Source organism: Vipera ursinii (genome assembly GCF_947247035.1).
Source record: "Vipera ursinii genome assembly, chromosome: 17".
Classification (NCBI taxonomy): Eukaryota; Metazoa; Chordata; class Lepidosauria; order Squamata; family Viperidae; genus Vipera; species Vipera ursinii.
This window is the reverse complement of record NC_139530.1, coordinates 7,155,880-7,165,816: the sequence shown is the minus strand read 5'-3', so window position 1 is coordinate 7,165,816 and position 9,937 is coordinate 7,155,880. Positions and strand designations below refer to the sequence as shown.

Below are 9,937 nucleotides of genomic sequence, written 5' to 3'. Positions count from 1 at the left end.
GAGGGAGAGGGAGGGAGAGGGAGGGAGTGAAAGGGAGAGGGAGGGGGAGAGAAAGAAAGACGTGAGAGAGGAGAGGGAGAGAGAGAAAGACGGAGAGAGAGAGGGAGGGAAGGGAGAGAAAGAAAGAGGGAGAGGGGGAGAGGAAGAGAGAGAAGGGGATCAAAGGGGGGGGGGTCAGACAGCCACTAACCTTTGCAGTGATTTGCATTCATTTGTCTAAACGTTGCAAGATCCAGACTTCTGTAGCCCATTCAGTATCCAGAAGCATTTTCAATATCCAGCTGCTTATTTTTAACTTGGTTTGGGTTTGTGTTTCGAAACTCTCTTTATTCTTGAAGGGTTGTGAAACACCCAGGGTTGAAAAGGGGGGTGAGCAGCCATAAAAAGTCTCTAAATCGAGTAACTCATTCCATCTCTTTATCCATAATTCAGATAGTGATTCTTCTGACTAACCAGCAGATCTGGTCTGACCACTCCGTACTTGATCTTTCAGAACCTTGTTCACATTATCTTCAGCCCAGCTGAAGATGATGTACCGAGAGGCCAACGCATACATGCGGCACTCGGACACAAAGGTGAAGACCATCGGGATGGCTTTCTTCTCGGAGGTGAGCAGACGTTGTGGTGCACCTCCACCTTCTGGAGGCCAAGGAAAGTGGCCCAGGGTTCAGGAGGGCTTTATTGTGGGACACCAGAAGTTACGGAGGCTCCGTCACTGGAGGCTTTGAGGAAGAGGCTGGACAGCCATTTGTCTCAAGTGATGGAGGCTCTCCTGCTTGAGATGGGGGTTGGACCAGAAGACCTCCCAGGTCTCCTCTTATTCTCTCAATCAGTGGAATGACTTCTGGAGGGAGGGAGGGAGGGAGGGAGGAAGGAAAGAAGGAAGGAAGGAAGAAGGAAGGAAGGAAGGAAGGAAGGAAGGAAGGAAGGAAGGAAGATGAGAAAGATGGAGGAAAGTAGGAAGGAAGGAAGATGGGAGGGAGGAAAAGAGGGAGGGAGGAAGGAGGGAAGGAAGGAAGGAAGGAAGGAAGGAAGGAAGGAAGGAAGGAAGCCTTGATGACCCCAAATTCTATTTCCACTTTTCATTGTAGGCAGTTTTGTACACTTCCAACTTATCATTTCCACTCACTTTTACCATACAGTATCCTCCACATATGACCATAATGGACCCTCCAGCGGTCACTAAGTGAATGCAGCAGTCCTTAAGCCAATGCTGTGGTCATATATTTAGGATGAACCAGATCTTTTCGTGGTTTCCTTCTACAGGGAGTCCTCGACTTACAACCACAACTGAGCCCCAAATTTCTGTTGCTAAGTAAGATGGTTGTTCAGTGAGTTTTGCCCCATTTTACGACCTTCCTTGCCACAGTTGTTAAGTGAATTTGGCTCCCCCTCTGACTTTGCTCCCAGGAACGTTCTTTTCCTTTGCTCTGCTGATACTCGGCATCTCTGCTCTTGTTCCTCAGCTCGTGTATCACGCCCGAGAGTGGAGAACCTCTGGAGGTTCTCCATGAAGGTCTGGCTTCCTTCTCCAGCACCCCTTCCAGGTAAGAGACGGGAGGGAGGAAGAGAGGGACTCTGGAGGTAGTAGCTGGGGTGACCTCCCTCTCTGGGAAGCCTGCAGAGCTGGGAAGGATAGAGGAAGGAGAAGGAGAAGACCAGCATCACCAGTAAGAGGATGGGATGGGATGGGATGGGATGGAATGGAATGGAATGGAATAGAATAGAATAGAATAGAATAGAATAGAATAGAATAGAATAGAATAGAATAGAATAGAATAGAATAGAATAGAATAGAAAAGAATAGAATAGAACAGAACAGAACAGAATAGAAAATATGGAATGGAATGGAAGAGAAGAGAAGATAAATAAAATAAAGAGAATAAAATCATTTATCTGAAATGGTATTGAAGAGCTCTCCTGTCAATCAGGGGGCTGAACTAGAAGACCTCCAAGGCCCTTTCCGAGCGGGCCGAGGTTCGTGCCAGGGAGGAAACTGCCCAAGAAGCGAAGGGGGAAGAGAGAGACACGGCCTTGCTTTCCGGCTCTTTCATTGATCCAGACTTTTTGGGGATGCTGGAGCAGGAGCTTGACGTCCCATGCCCAAAAGAGGGGGTGGGACGCTGCTCCCCCGTCCCCTGGGCAGAGAAAACGGGGCTCCCTTTGGCAAAGGAGAAAAAAGGACAAAAAAATAAATAAAATAAAACAGGGCTGGCCTTTTGAATTCTCTGCTCTTACAGCGCAGGTGACTACATTCTGCTCAGCGGCCCTGGGGATTCCTCGGAAACATAATTCAGATGATAAACATATTTGAAAATATTATTTTTACATTTTGCGTGTTGCGATTTTATAGTTGGGTCTAAAGGCATCGTTTCGAATTCTATCAAAATTTACATTTGGATCTGTTTGATTCTTTTCTGCTTTTGGCAGAAATTTGACAAAATACTACAAAAGTTCTTGAAGATGACAAAAGGAGACTATGATGTTAGTCTACAGCAGTTCTTGAAGATGGCAAAAGGAGATTTTGATTTAAGCATGCAACTGTTCTGGAAAATGGCAAACTGCGGCTTTGACAAAATAATACAAGAGTTCTTTTTTTTTTTAATTGAAAAGTTTTACAGTACATTTTTTAAATTTCCCCCCTTCCCCCCAACCCTCCTGTCCCCTCCCCTCCCCGACTTCCCAGAGCTGAATACAGGGTATAAACTTACAAACTTAAGCTAAAATATGCTAACAACAAAAAACAAACATTAAATTCTATCGCACTTTAACTCTCCGTAAACATAACTATAATACTAACAAATAACTAATAACTAATAATACATCGTATAAAACCACTACTTATTCAAATGCTAAATGAAACTTTTTAGTCCCATATTTATTCTGAATATATTCGATCCATCTTCTCCATTCCACAATATATCTCTGTTGCGATTGTTCTTTCAAATATGCTGAAATCTTTGCCATTTCCACCAAATTAGAAACTTTTAAAGTCCAGTCTTCTATAGTAGGCAGTTCCTCCTTCTTCCAATATTGCGCTACTAAAAGTCTTGCTGCCGTAATTAAATTCAACATCAATTTAGTATCTATAACAGTAAAATCTGTAATAATACCCAACAAACACAACTGTGGAGAAAACCTTATCTTTTTCTTAAATATCTTCTGCATGTTCCACCAAATTTTAATCCAAAAAGCTTTAACTTTTTTACAAGTCCATCATATATGATAATACGTTGCATCCTCACAACCACACCTCCAACATTTAGGCTGGCAGTTCAGATACATACTTGCTAGTTTTTAGGGTCTAAGTGCCACCTATAAAACATTTTATAAAAATTCTCTCTTAAATTTTGAGCCTGTGTAAATTTTACGTTTCTAACCCAAATCTTTTCCTAAGTATCCATTGTTATAACCTCCTGAAAGTTCTGGGCCCACTTTATCATACAATCTTTAACAAGTTCCGTTTCTGAGTCAATTTCTATCAGTGCATTATATATCCTTTTTATATGTGCTTGGCCTTGATCTCTAATTTGTTTTACCAAATTTCCATCAGTTATTGAAATACCAACTTTCTGATCTTCTTTTCATCCCATACTGAAACCAAGTTTGTACAATCTTTTCTTCTTTTAAAATGTTATATGGCTTTAATTGCCATACATTCCTTTCTATCCTTAAAATTTCTTTGTATGTAATCACATCATGTTTAAATCCAACATTTATATTTTCTATTGCATGTTTAGGTATTGCCCAAATTGGTATTTTATAATTTAACTTATGTCTATATTTTTTCCATACTCGCAACAGAGCATACCTTAATATATGTATCTTAAACACATTATCCACCTTCTTATCATACAATAAATATGCATGGATAGGCAAGAGTATTGAACAGCTTGCTGTTTGATGGCACTTTAGTCCTCTCAATAAAGCTATTTACACCTTAAATACTTCTTGTTTTCCATTACCGCCTTTTTTCCCCAGAACACAGAAGAAGAGGGGAGAAACCCTTATTCATGACAAGTTCATTTACAATATTAAGATGCACCGACGTTCGACCGGCTCCAATTTGGACTTGGAGACTGGACTAATTATTAAACGAATCATCCATTTCTTTAAAAAATTGAACAATGCTTAACAAACAATATAAACCATACCGGTATATATAAACATATAGATAACATGCATCCATAATGGCTAGGGAATCAAGATGTAATAAAAAGTAAGTAAAGAGATGGGGATTACATGTGTAATAAACTGTAAAATCCACCCAAATTTCATATAATTGTGTCTCCCACCTCTGATGGATTTTTTAAATATTTTTTTTTCTGATTTAGCACTTCTCAATTGTTTTATTATCCAGGGTTGAGTAATTACTATTCTACTATTCTGCCTCCTAAAGTGAAGTATTAGAATGCCTCTTATTTTAAATTTTATCTTACCTCTATTGGAGGGCATCATTTTCATCCTCTGGATGAAATTGCCTGCCATGCTGGAAGATGACCTGGCTCTTTAAAGCAGTTTTAAGCTGCTGGCCCACAGGCCGGATGCACCATGTGCAGACCCCCACCCACTATAACCCCCACCCCAACCCTACCCTAACCCAGGCTTTGCCAAGGCAAAAAGAAGTTGCGATGTGTCGCAAAATGGCAAGTGATGCAGCGAGTTTCACAGCTATGTTACTGGGTGCCTTCACTTCGCTGTGTTTCACTGTGAATAACCCAATCCAGGCCAGTCCATAATCAGCCCAGGACACCTTTTATAACATGTGCTATGATGTTATAATCTTTGATCCAGCTGTGGATAGATGCTAGGTGTGCACCGTACAGTGACTGTGGACCTTTCAATATGAAGGGCTACAAGCTGAAGCAGAGATCCTGAAAGGAAATCTCCTTAGGAAATTTCCTGCCATGATTAAACAGGAACTGGCTCTTTATACTAGGATCTCGTATAGAGGATGTGCCATGTGTGGACTGCGCCCACCGTAACCCTAACCCCAACCCTAACCTCGGCTCCTCCACAGTAAAAAAAAAGTCGCCCCCTGCCCTTATTTACAAATTACCTTATATAGCTATTAGTTCCAGTGGGCTGTCTCTGAATCAACCATCGTGCCAACTAATTCTGGTTAAAATTAGTTTTGAGCATTGCAGGGGCCTCGGATCGCGGCTCCTACATACAGTTTCCATGCTTAAGCAGAATTCATGAGATTAGAAATATATACATTGGATTCTTCCAAGGGTTAGACTGCCCTTCTATGGTTTCTGCAAAAACAATGGGTTCTTTTTCCAACACTGCTGACCCCTTTGAGAGCTGTATGCAATGAAATTTCATTTTAATGTATGCCGATTAGAGTACATTTAAAGTGACAAGTTATTTCTGTTCTATTCTATTCTGACCGCGATTGAAGACTTTGATTTTTAGAGCAGCTTTATCTGGATTGGGACTGAAATAACCATTGTTCTCAAATCTGAGGTGCCAACTGATATTTGTGGCATGTAAGCTCTTTACCTTTCCCTGGAAATTCACACTACTGAATAAAGGAAGATTTCTTTCCATATTCCTCTATCTGTCTGTCTGTCCTGATACCAGCCTTTAATACAAAGCAATGTAGCTGCAGTCTCTGCTGGCATAATTTGTCTTTTCAGCCCTAATTTTTAAAGCCTGATAGGTGAGAATATTGAACACCCTGCTAACTGTTTTGTGGCATTTTAGCCCTCTCAGTAAAGTTACAAAATCCACCCAAATTTCATACAATTGTGTCTCCTGCCTCTGACAGATTTTGCATTTTTTTCTGATTTGGCATTCAAAGAGGTCTTTTTAATCCATTTCTCAATTGTTTTATTATCCAGGGTTGAATAATTACTATTCTACCACCTAAAGTGAAGTATTACAATACCTCTCTTTTTTAATTTTATCCTACCTTTGTTGGAGGACTTGATTTTCACCCTCCTTAGGAAATTTCCTGCCGTCATTAAAGAGGAAAGCTCCCCGACTCTTTCCACTAGGTGCCTTCGCTTCAGCCCTCCGTGCTCAGAGTTCGCCCGGTTGGGCCAATGGGGGAGGAGGAGACATTCTGGGCAAGGGAAGATGGACCGTCTCTGCTGCTGTTAATCTTGGTCTTGAATTGCTCACCTGCTCCGTTTCTCTTCAAAATCTTTGCAACGAGTGGGATATTTTTCACCCTAAGCTCCTTGTTCTTCAATTCGAGCTCCTCTTTTTCTGACAACAGCCTTGCAATTTCCATTGTCTTCCTGTAAATTATGAAGAACAGAGAGAAATTGGCCCCCTTACTTTTTTTACTTGCAACATGAAACTTTTTCTTAAATTAAAAAGTATTAATCGTAACTTTATATGTTTTATGTGTCTCTCTCTCTGTGTATAAACATTCATTTTTTTCTATTTCTGCTATAACAATCAGCTGTTTCTCCTTACAGGAAACAATGCTTCAACCGTTTACTGGGTATGTTAAAAACAGTTAAAGTCACAAATCAGTATGTTTTCATGGAGTTGAGCTATACCCGAATACAGCACATTATTCTACTTTTTTATTGTCATATTTTCCACCTAAAGGATTTCAGATTGCAGGATCCAATCTGGGTCGGTCATCGGGACCAGAGGTTCAGCCTTCCGAGCTTTCAGACTCCTGCTGGAACCCAACCTCAGAGAGCTTCTCTCTCCCAGAATGTGTCCTTTGGGATCTTCTGTATACAGCATTTATGTAGTGCCTGGTTATATGTGGCTTTTTATTTGTTGATTGGGGTGTTGATGGCCAACTATTAAGTCGTTGGCTCTTGGTTCCTCTCAGTTTCTAAGTACCTGATAAACTGGTAGTAAATCAGCACTTCTGTTGACTGATAAGGGGCCCGTTTCCCAGGCTTCAATCATTTTCCTGGCTATTTTTGTACCTACTCCACCAACAATCTTAGCAGCTGCAAAATTGAATGTATGTCCTTGTTCATTGTAATGTGAGTTGAGGTCTCCTTGTCTGACTGCTGGCTTGTGTTCTTGCAATCTGGTGGTTAGCTTCCTCTCCAAGTGTCCTATATGATCACAGGGGAATCCATGCAGAGGACCTGGTAGATTAATTAGAAGTATCTCCCACCTCCAAGCAAACTTTGCAATGCATGATTTGTCCTCACATGGTAGCCTCTAGATGGTGTGCAACATCCATCTTGGAAGCTGTCTTTTACTGCTTCTGAAATGTTTTTGATGTATGGCAGGGTGTGCCATATAGTTGGTCTTGTACCTTCTTCATTTCTCTCCCTTGTGTGTTGTAATCTTGGAATAAATGCTTGTGGGCACTCATTCTGCCTCAATTGTTCACACAGGTACCTGCTCTCCAGTGGTTTAGCTTGCTGGGTATTAGAGTGGGTTCTCGTCCTGCCATAAAATGTTCTGACACAACTCTTTTTGTGTGACAATGGATGGGTTATTGTTGAAACTAAGAATGCATAGAATGTTGGTGGTCTTGCGATAAACCATGGTTTCTAGGCTTTCATCTTCCTGCCAGTTGACATCTACAAATGGTAATTGTCTAGCTGTGGGAAGATGGAGTTCAGTAGGGTATGGAAGTCTTTCAGTGCATTTCTTTTGATGATGACACACATGTCATACATACAGGGGTACCACAATTTAGGTTTGTACTTTTGAAATATACGATGTTCTAGTTCACACAGGACAGTTTCTGCAATGACTCCTGATATTGGGGATCCCCTGGTGGCCCCTTTTATTTGCTCAAATATTTCTATTTGGAAAGTGAAGAAGGTATGTTGGCAACACTGGAGCAGCTTCACGATTTGTGTCCTGGTTAGGTTGTTCTGATCTGTGTTACATTCTTCATCTAGTTTTCTTTTGATTACTTCGTATGCTAGATGGGGAGGGATGGATGTAAATAGGGACACTGCTTCAAGGGAGAGCATGACCTCATCAGGAGCCACATTTAAGCCTTGTAGTTTTGTCACAACTTGTGTGGCTGATGGGACTGTGCTGTTCAAGGCATTGTGCCAGCCATTTAGCCAGGTTGTAGGTAGAGGTATCTCATAGCGCTACAACAGGTCTGAGTGGGACTCCTATTTTCTGCATCTTGGGGAGTCCGTAAAATCTCATCTGGGGCAGCATCTGTGGCTCTCATTTCCCCACATTCTTTTTCCATCATACGCTTGATTTGTTTGGGTTGGCTGAGATGAGCATTTAATTGTTTGACCATCATTCCCATCCCTGATGTCTTCACTGGTCTATACGCTGAGGAATCATTGAGCAGGGCGAAGGCCTTCGTTTCATAATCTGTGCGATTCATCACCACCATTGAGAGGCCTTTGTCTGCCAGTAAATATTAATGTCCTGACCTTGTTTCAGGTCTTTCAAGATGCATTGCTGTGTTGGGCTGAGTGCGTTGTTTAGTTTGTGTGTAGCCAGCATTGCCAATACTTTTTGTCTGATAGCATGTTTTTATTATTATTATTATTATTATTATTATTATTATTATTATTATTATTATTATTATTATTATGGTGGTGTTTTTGGCGGCGGCAGCGCCATTCTCGGCAGCGGCGTTTCTCCGGCAGCGGCAGTGGTTCCAGCGGCGGCGTGGCCCTCCGTTCGCTCCGGTCCTTCGTGTGCTCTGTTTGCTCCGGGAGGCTCAGCGTCCTTAGCGGCCTCGGTGGCTCTCGGAGGGGCTTTGGGTGAGCCGGTGAAGTCCAGTGAAACCCGGTGAAGCCCAGCAGAGTTTGGTCGGACCGGAGGAGCCTGGAAGAACTGTGCTCTTTGTGGCACCTATTAACAGCTTATTGGTGCCGATGGAGCTCGGCGGGGCCTGGAAAAGTCTAGAAGGCCCAGAGGAGCCACGCTTTGGAAGGCCGCACTCTGGAAGGCCCCAACCAGTTAATGTTCGGGGGCCCATGGAGTTGCGGGTGGGAACAACGCCTGGAATGAATTGTGGGGGCGGAGGAATTGTGGCGGCATCTGGAGCGGCTGGCCATTAGCAGACAGGATTTTACTACTTTATGGCCTATTAGGCTTTTTGCCTTGGACGAACATCTGCCTAACTCTCTTGCCTGCCATCCCCCCCCCAAAGGATTCAGAGGGACCTGGGTATTAGCCACGGTGAGAGAGTGGCTTAGACTTACATCTGCTGCCCCCTAGAGATGAGAGATCTATGGGGTATGCCCTACCCAGGGTGTGTGTTCCAGACCACCCCCAGGATCAGAGCTACGACCGTTGTGAGAGGATGGTGGTTGGCCTGTTCTGGGGGTTCACCCAGCTTGAGTGGCAGTGAAGCTGGGTTGATGGTCTGGACACCCACTCACCCTCTGTTTTAGATCCTCCTGACTAACTAATTAATTATGGGACTGCCTTCCCCTGGATTTGCTCAGACAATTATGCCTCATCTTTGTTACACTAGCACAGACTTGTTCGCCCTCAGGGGTGCTCCCCCTTCCTGGGTGCGACCCGCCTTCTTTTCCACCTCTAATCTTGATGAAGGGCCTGATTGTTGGGACCCTGAGAGATGGCTGGGCAGGGGCAGGGGCCTCTGGTACAAATTTAATAAGAGGCCCCGGTTAGGTTTTTAGTCAAAATTTTTGTGGGGTTAGGGAGGGGGTGGGAATCTTTCGTGGTTGTTTGGAAATGTGGGGTAGTCCATCAACCGTTGTTCAGGCCAGGCCCGGGATTGATTGCATGGGGGGAGCGGGGGTCGGTTGCCTCTGGAGCGGGTCGTGGGATTACCTATTCCCACAACGTTGGGGAATGGCAGCAGGTGTACGAACAGAGGGCCGAATCGACATCCGGGAGGGCATCTCTGCTGTTTACAAGCGGTGAGGCGCTCTGACCCTCTGTCTTCACCCCAAGGTCCCGGGAGCGAGGATGTGCAGCCACCTGAGCTCCGGCTGGTGTATTTGAACGCCAGGTCCGTTGTTAATAAGTCTCCTCTCGTCCAGGATCT

The 9,937-nt window shown here is 43.4% G+C and overlaps 1 long non-coding RNA gene across 1 annotated transcript in view; it reads left to right on the top strand.

Annotated features, from left to right (window-relative positions):
- Positions 1–259: 259 nt before the first annotated feature.
- Positions 260–9,937, top strand: part of LOC310647961 — a 57,235-nt gene continuing 47,557 nt past the window's right edge. Inside the window, exon 1 of the long non-coding RNA XR_014493993.1 lies at positions 260–608. This is a non-coding gene — a long non-coding RNA (uncharacterized lncRNA). The remainder of the gene's footprint in view (positions 609–9,937) is intronic.